This window comes from Ornithorhynchus anatinus, chromosome 11, assembly GCF_004115215.2.
Source record: "Ornithorhynchus anatinus isolate Pmale09 chromosome 11, mOrnAna1.pri.v4, whole genome shotgun sequence".
NCBI classification, from domain to species: domain Eukaryota; kingdom Metazoa; phylum Chordata; class Mammalia; order Monotremata; family Ornithorhynchidae; genus Ornithorhynchus; species Ornithorhynchus anatinus.
The window spans coordinates 25,812,696-25,820,756 of NC_041738.1; the positions used below are offsets into that span (position 1 = coordinate 25,812,696).

Sequence of the window (8,061 nt, forward strand, 5' to 3'; positions counted from 1 at the left end):
CTCTATTTCAGTAAAGCCCTCTCTCCTTTACCTTGCGGGAACACTGATTTACAGTCGGTAAGCGGAGCGGAGTAAGCGAAGCTATTGAAATGAATTCAGATCTTCTTATTCAGGTAATGTGGAGAGAGATGGTTTATGGTTCTCATAGCTGAAGGAGTATTACGTCACCTCCACTTGACTTTTATAAATGCTAGCCTGCTGGGTAAGACACACAATAAAATGAAGTGGAAGTCCAAGTGAGTCATAATCCGTGAACCATAATCTAATGGCCAATCGGAGTGCAGAAAACCAATTGCATTCTGTATCCAAATTAGGATTTGGAATTCTTTTACGCTGTGAAGTATAAAACAGAGGACTTGGAGAAACAATTTGATAAGCAAATGTAGCTTTAATTCTGCTCAGAGTGAGGTTTCTCATTCGATAATTCGCCTCCCTATATCCGAAACTCCCCTCTCAGGGTCGCACCTGGAGAGTTTCCAGGACTCCACCAGTCTCGGCTATGGGAGGGAGAGTCAAGCAGAGGCAAACCCATTCCATTCCTAGCTTGGCCAGTGGCTAGCGTGTGGAAAGCAATCCGTTACAAGTCAAAACTCACCTGTGCTGGGCAGCAGCGGCATGAGAGAGAGTCAAGGGCGGAGACTCGAGTTTACTGTGTGGAAAGAGGCAGTGGTAAACCACGTCCGTATTTTTACCAAGAAAACTCAATGGATACACTACCAGAATGATTGCACATAGAGAGCGGCTCATTCTGGGAGAGATGCATCCACGGCTTCGCGATGGGTCGTAAATGACTTGACGGCATAAGACAAAATAGGAGCAATGCTTAATTCTAGTGATTTGCCCTATTTCGTAGTGGGAGAATATGTGCAGAGGCTAATTGACAGCTGCTTGGAATGTGTTAGCAATAGCAGCATCGATCGATCAAATCTCTCCCTTCCGCAAACCAGGAAGTCACCAGGGAAACGACGTCGTCCTCTGTCGAGGATTCCAACTTTTCCATCCCTCCCGCTCTCAAACTTTTTTCTCTTTGTAAGAAACACCTGCACAAGATGCATTTGCTTGAGTCGAAACCCACGTCCGAAAGCTATCCGTTCGGGTGCTGGTTTCTCTCGATTGGTTCGGGAATCCTTCCGATTGGTAGCTTTGGCCTGGAGTCCTGGAGGACTCTCTGACATCACTCCTCACCATAACTCCAGTCTTAGTGGACTCGGAAAGCCACCAAGATGGAAGCACTGTGGGGAGGCACGATGCAGGGCTGAAAGAGTTGAAAATGCCGTCAATCAAGCGGGTATAATGATTGTTCTGCCCATATGGAGATTGTGAGCACCATTTTGGACAAGGACTGTGTCTGACCTGATTGATTTGTGTCTGCCCCAGCACTTAGAACAGTGCTTGACACTTATTAAGAGCTTAACTAATGCCATAATCATTATCGTGCCAGCTTTAAGGCACTCAAACTTGTCTCTCTCCACTTCCTTACCTTGTTCCTCTCCCACTACGACCCAGCCCCCTCACTTGGCTCCTCTAACACCAACTTACTCACTGTACCTCACTCTTGTTTCTCATATGACCCACCCCTTGCTCGTGTGTTCCCTTTTGCCTGGAACTCCCTCCCACTTCGAACCCGACACACTGTTTTTCTCCACTTCCTCAAAGTCCTTCAAAATCACACCTCTTCCAGGAAGCCTTCGTCCCCCCCCATTTCTCTCCCTACTGCATCACCTATGCAATTAAGCACTTAGAGACTAACCCAATCCTCAACCCCATGTCTTTTAAGTATTTATATTCTGGTTGCTTTCCCTTTAAGTAATTTATTTTAACGTTTGCCTCCTCTGCTAGGTTGTAAAGTCACTGAGGGCAAGGATGGTGGCTACTTATTCTCCTGTACTCCTCCAAGAACTTAGTTCTGCCCACAACAAGTGCTCAGTGTTTTCCACTGATTTACTGCTTGTTGTTGGGATCCATGGGATGTAGTTTTTTTCTCTGGAGGGAAGTTCTTGCTATTACTAGTTTCCAGCTTAGAGTTAGATTTGTCTGGTGTGAGGTGGCCGGAAATTTAGTCACTTTAGAGCGAATGGGAGGGAGTTCCAGTTAAGGGAGGGGACCATAATGGGAAGAGAGAGACCGGGAGAGGAAAAGGAGGTGTGGACATTCTATTAATACTGCTGCTACTATCAATTCCTGCCCTTCCCCATTCTCTGCTACCCTTAGCCTTAAGACACTCAATGAACTCTCTCCTTCCTACTTATCCACTCTCTTCCGCCACTACACCCCAGCTCACACACTTCACTTCCCTCAAACTAACCTGCTCACTATGCCACTTTCTCATTTCTCTTGCTCCCACCCTTTCCCTGGCCTGGAACTCTCTCCTGCTGCGTTATCTCACAGCCCTCAGCTCTCTCCATCTTCAAAGCTTTTCCCAAATCATATCTCCTCCAGAACATCTTCCCAATTAATTGCAAATCTCTCCAGTTTATGTCCCTACAACTATCATTTCAACACTTCTGTGCTACCTAAGCGTTAAGTACCCACAACCTCTGGTCATGCTTTTTTCCATTTCTTACATGCTGTAATACTCAAGTAGTACCTCAGGTGCATATCCCTTGTTTCTTATTTCTCTTATCTATAATTGATTTTCATATAGGTGCCACCTCACCCATCCCAGAATGAGAGATTCCAGGGGTCAGGGATCATGTCTAGTAATTCTATTATATAATAATTATGGTATCTTTTAAGTGCTTATTATGTGCCAGGCCCTGTACTAAATGCTGAGGTGGATTCAAGAAAATTGGGTTGGACACAGTCCCTATCCTACATGGGGTCACGGTTTCGATCCCCATTTTACAGATGAGGTAACTGAGGCACAGAGAAATTGCCCAAGGTCACACGGCAGACAAGTGGAGGAGCCGGGATTACAACCGATGATCTTCTGGCTCCCCGGTCCGTGCTCTATCCATTACTCCATGCCGTTTCTTTATATCCTCCCAAGGGTTTAGCACGATAATCTACATCCAGCAGGAGCTTAATGATTGTGGTTGATTGATTGCTTGATTCTGCCAGGGCCAGGGGGCCTGGGTGACTGCCAGTGCCCATAAGTGTCAGGGTTCCCTGAGCTAAAGGATGCCAGGAGGCAGTAGCAGATGGGTCTGGTGGCCTGCAGCAGTAATGGATATTTAACTCTGCCCAAACTGGACTTTTGGGGCCAAACCAGTCAATCGAGGGGTCAGATCTATTGAACACTTACTGTGTGCTGGGTACTGTACAGACCCATTTGGAAGGAACAGTAGAAATAGTAGATATAATAATGGTGATATTTGTTAGACACTTAGTATGTGCCAGGCACCGTACTAAGCGCTGGGGTCGACGCAAGCAAATCGAGTCGGACCCCGCCCCTGTCCAATGTGAGGCTCACAGTTTCAATCCCCATTTTTAAGATGAGGTAACTGAGGCACAGAGAGGTAAAGTGACTTGCCCAAGGTCACGCAGGAGACAAGTGGCAGAGCCGGGGTCAGGTCTCTCTGACTCTTAGGCCCGTGCTCTATCCACTAGACCACACTGCTTATCATGATCCCATGACGTGATCCCAGACCTTAAGAACTTTACAGAACTGCCGCATTCGAAATGCTTATTCAAAGTCCAGAGAGACCAAATCAGCACATTGGTGATGGCAACGGTCTCTATTATTAGCGGCAGGAGGTGCCTCCCCCAGAGAAGAAAAAAACTTCATCTTTCTTACCTTCAGTGTTAGGAGCGACAGCAAAGTAAGACTGCAAGCTTGTTATGGGCAGGGAACGTGTCTGCTAATTCTCCCAAGCACTTAGTACAGTGCTTTACACATAGTAAGTGCTCAGTAATTACCAGTAATTGAGGCTTCAAGGCTAAGGATCGCCCCCACCCGCCTGGCTTACGGTAGGATGGCGTTAATTGACAGAACCATCAATCAGTCGATTAATCGTACTCACCGAGTGGTTACCGCATGCAGAACACTCTCCTAAGCGCTAAGGAGAGTTCAGTATAGCACAGTTGGTAGCCCTATTCCCTGCCCACAGTGAGTCTATGCCATAGTCGAGAAGCAGCATGGACTAGTGGATAGAGCAGGGAGCTGGTAGCCAGAAGCACCTGGGTTCTACTCCCAGCTCCACCGTAGTCTGCTCTGTGATCTTGGGCAAATCACCTAACTTCTCTGTGCCTCAGTTCCCTCAACTGTAAAATGGAGATCAAGACTGTGAGTCCCATATGGGACTGGGACTGTATCCAACCCGAACTTCTTGTATCCCCGCCAGTGCTTGGCGCAGAGTAAGTGATGAAAAAATACTACAATTACTATCATATTCACATTAATCTGACAACGTCTCTTAGACCTACTGTATGTTATTCCTACCAGCATTTACGTACAAATGTGCATTTAATTGTATTAGTTCGATTTTTGGCTCCCTCTATTTATAAATGCTTTTTATCTTTACCCAATTAGACAGTAAACTCTTCAAGGGCAAGGAATATGTTTCTTGCCTCTGATAATAATAATAATAAAAATATGTGTAAAGTGATTCCTATCTGCCAAGCACTGTTCTGAACACTGGGGCAGATGCAAGGTAATCACGTTGGACACTGTCCTTTTCCCACAAGGGGTTTACAGTCTTAATCCCCGTTTTATAGATGAGGTAATTGAGGCACAGGGAGGTTAAGTGACTTGTCCAAGGTCACTCAGCAGACATATGGCAGAGACAGGCTTAGAACCCACATCCTCTGACTCCCAGGACCCCGATTTTACTGTCCCAAGTTCTTAGCACAATGCTTTGTACTCAGTAAACACTTGATAAGTGCTGTTGATCAGTTAGTGGATTCTGAAATGGCAAATAATAATGCTGGTATTTGTTAAGCGCTTACTATGTGCAAAGCACTGTTCTAAGTGCTGGGGGGGTACAAGGTGATCAGGTTGTCCTACGTGGGACTCGCGGTCTTAATCCCCATTTTACAGATGAGGGAACTGAGACCCAGAGGAGATTCCTCCGGGAGCTTGACAACACCACCCAAAGTAGGACGTCTGGTCATCTAAGCCTGATCTGGCCCTACCTCCCAAGCCTTTGGTTTGGAGCCTTTTTTGAGCCTTAGAAAGGGAAATACTGTATTTTTAGTTTAATTTCTTTAACTTTGAAATCAGCCGAATTCATAGCCTCTTTTCCTGTTTGTATCCAGTTCGACTATTATCTCAGAGGTGGAAGCTATCTACATGAAATAGGGAACCAGTTTCTTATGAAGTCTTCCAAGATGAAAGGTTCGGATTTTGGGTCCCATCTGAATGTCATTTCTGTTTACTTTTATATATTACATCTGTATACCTCTGTGCTTGTCTTTAATGTTTCAAGTTCGCTGACAGTGAAGCTCACCTATAGAAGTGGAGATAACGAAAATGGCTGATTTGGAGATCGACAGTTTCAACCACACCATGTACAAACCAAGATTGATTCTTCTGCTGTTGGCTTTTCTTCACAGCTTTCTATTTCCCTTTGAAGACGGTGTCCCCATTATGAAATTATGTAGGTTTGGTTCTTTGAACGGTATGCAAAGAGGAATTTCCTGGAAATCTTTTCTGTCCAGAGCAATCTTATCACCACGCAATTATCTCTGTGTGTTTATCCTTATAGCATCTAGGGACTCAGGGGATGCTCTTCTATTACAACAGTTCAGCTGGTAAATCCTGACTCAGGTTTTTGGAATTCCTATCAGACCTTTCCGATCACTCTCTGTATCACTGTCTAACTGATGAGATCCTGGAAGGAGCAGAGCGGTGACAGTGATATATGACGTTCCAGAGGGAATGGAAAAGGCAGAAAACTATTATCCCACAAATGCAGCCCGGTAGCAGCACATCTCCAGCTCTGATCTCATTCCCTCTCACATTTCCTCCTGCCTTCAAGACATCTCTACTTGGATGTTTCGTCATTTGCTCGAACTTAACCTGTCAAAAACAGATCTCCTTATATTCCTACCCAGGCCCTGCCCTTCCCCTAACTTTCCCATCACTGTAGACACCATCCTGCCTGTCCCACAAGCCCATAACCCCAGCATTATCCTTGACAGCTCTCTCTCTCACTCAATCCTCATATTTAATCGATCACTAAATCCTGTTGGTTTGACCTTCATAACATCACAAAAATCCATCCTTTCTTCTTCTCATTAATCCAAGCACTGATTTTCTGCCTTGATTACTGAATCAACCTCCTTGCTGACCTCCCTGCCTCTTGTCTCTCTCCACTCCGGTCCCTACTTCACTCGGCTTCCCCAGGTCATTTTTCTACAAAAGCGTTCAGTCCATGTTTCCCCACTCCTCAAGAACCTTCATTGGTTGCCCATCTACCTCCACACGAGACAAAAACTCCTAACCATTGGCTTTTAAGTAATCAATCAATCACCTTGCCCCCTCCTACCTCACCTCGCTACTCTCCTACTACAACTCATCCTGCCTACTTTGTTCCTCTGATGCTAACCTACTCACTGTAGCTTGATCTTGCCTATCTCATCTCCAACCTCTCACTCACATCCTATCTCTGGTCTGTAACGCCCTGCCTCTCCATATCCGACCGGCAATTACTCTCCCCAGCTTCAAAGCCTTATTGAAGCCCATCTCCAGGAGTCCTTCCCTAACTAAGCCCCCATTTTCTTCTCTTCCACTCCCTTCTATGTCTCCCTGACTTGCTCCCTTTATTCATCCCCTCTCCCCACCCCAGAGCACTTATGTACATATCTGTAAGTTATTTATTTACATTAATTCCTGTCTCCCCAGCTAGAATGTAAGCTCACTGTGGGCGGGGAATGTGTCTGTTATATTGTACTCTCCCAAAAACTTAGTGCAGTGTTCTGCCCACAGTAAATGTTCAATAGATATGATTGATTGATTGAAACCCAGCAGTAATAGTAATAATAGTATTTATTAAGTGTGTAGTGTGTATAGAGCATTGTACGAGGAGCAGCGTGGCTCAGTGGAAAGAGCACGGGCTTTGGAGTCAGAGGTCATGAGTTCGAATCCCAGCTCCGCCACTTGTCAGCTGTGTGACTGTGGGCAAGTCACTTCACTTCTCTGTGCCTCAGTTACCTCATCTGTAAAATGGGGATTAAGACTGTGAGCCCCACGTGGGACAACCTGATTTCCTTGCGTCTATCCCAGCGCTTAGAACAGTGCTCGGCACATAGTAAGCGCTTAACAAATACCAACATTATTATTACTAAATTCTGGGAGAGAATACACAATTGGGAATTAGACCCAATCCTTGCTCCTCAGTGAGATCACAATCTAAAAATGAAACAGGGGAAACGAGACTGGCAACAGATACATTCATCTCTTACTTTGAAAAGTTCATTATTAGGCCTTAGATGATTCATTCATTCATTCAATAGTATTTACTGAGCGCTTACTCTGTGCAGAGCACTGTACTAAGCGCTTGGAATGTACAAATCGGTAACAGATAGAGACAGTCCCTGCCCTTTGGCGGGCTTACGGTCTAATCGGGGGAGACGGGCAGACAAGAACAGTGACAATAAATAGAATCGAGGAGAAGAACATCTCATTAAAACAATAGCAAATAAATAGAATCAAGGTGATGAACATCTCATTAACAAAATAAATGGACACCCCATCAATCAACCGAGGGTATTTATTGAGCACTTACTTTGTGCAGAGCGCTGTATTCAGTGCTTGGGAAAATACAGTATAGCAGAATTAGCAGTCATGTTCCCTGGGAGCATTCACTGATAGAGGTCTGATTAACCAAGGGAGTGCTGGCCTGGAGTGCAGTTTTGAGAAATTCCAGTCCGGGGAGCTGGAAGGAGGGACTCGTGATCAGGGTCGTGTGCCACAACCAGGGGGCATTCACATTCTTTCAAGGCTCTTTAGGTCACCCTCTATTACTCCTTTATTTGCTTTTTCCCAAGTGACACTGTACCATTTAAGAATTGGAACGTCTCATCTGAATCCTAGATGCCTACTCCATAATAATAATAGCTTTATTTGTTAAGCACTTACTATGTGCCAGGCACTGTTTTAAGCTCTGGGGTAGATACAAG

General features: G+C 45.2%; 1 non-coding gene across 1 annotated transcript; it reads left to right on the forward strand.

Moving 5' to 3' along the window:
- Positions 1 to 447: 447 nt before the first annotated feature.
- LOC114815270 lies at positions 448 to 585 on the forward strand. Its single transcript, XR_003763034.1, has one exon. It is a non-coding gene; the product is annotated as a small nucleolar RNA SNORA7 (small nucleolar RNA).
- Positions 586 to 8,061: the final 7,476 nt, after the last annotated feature.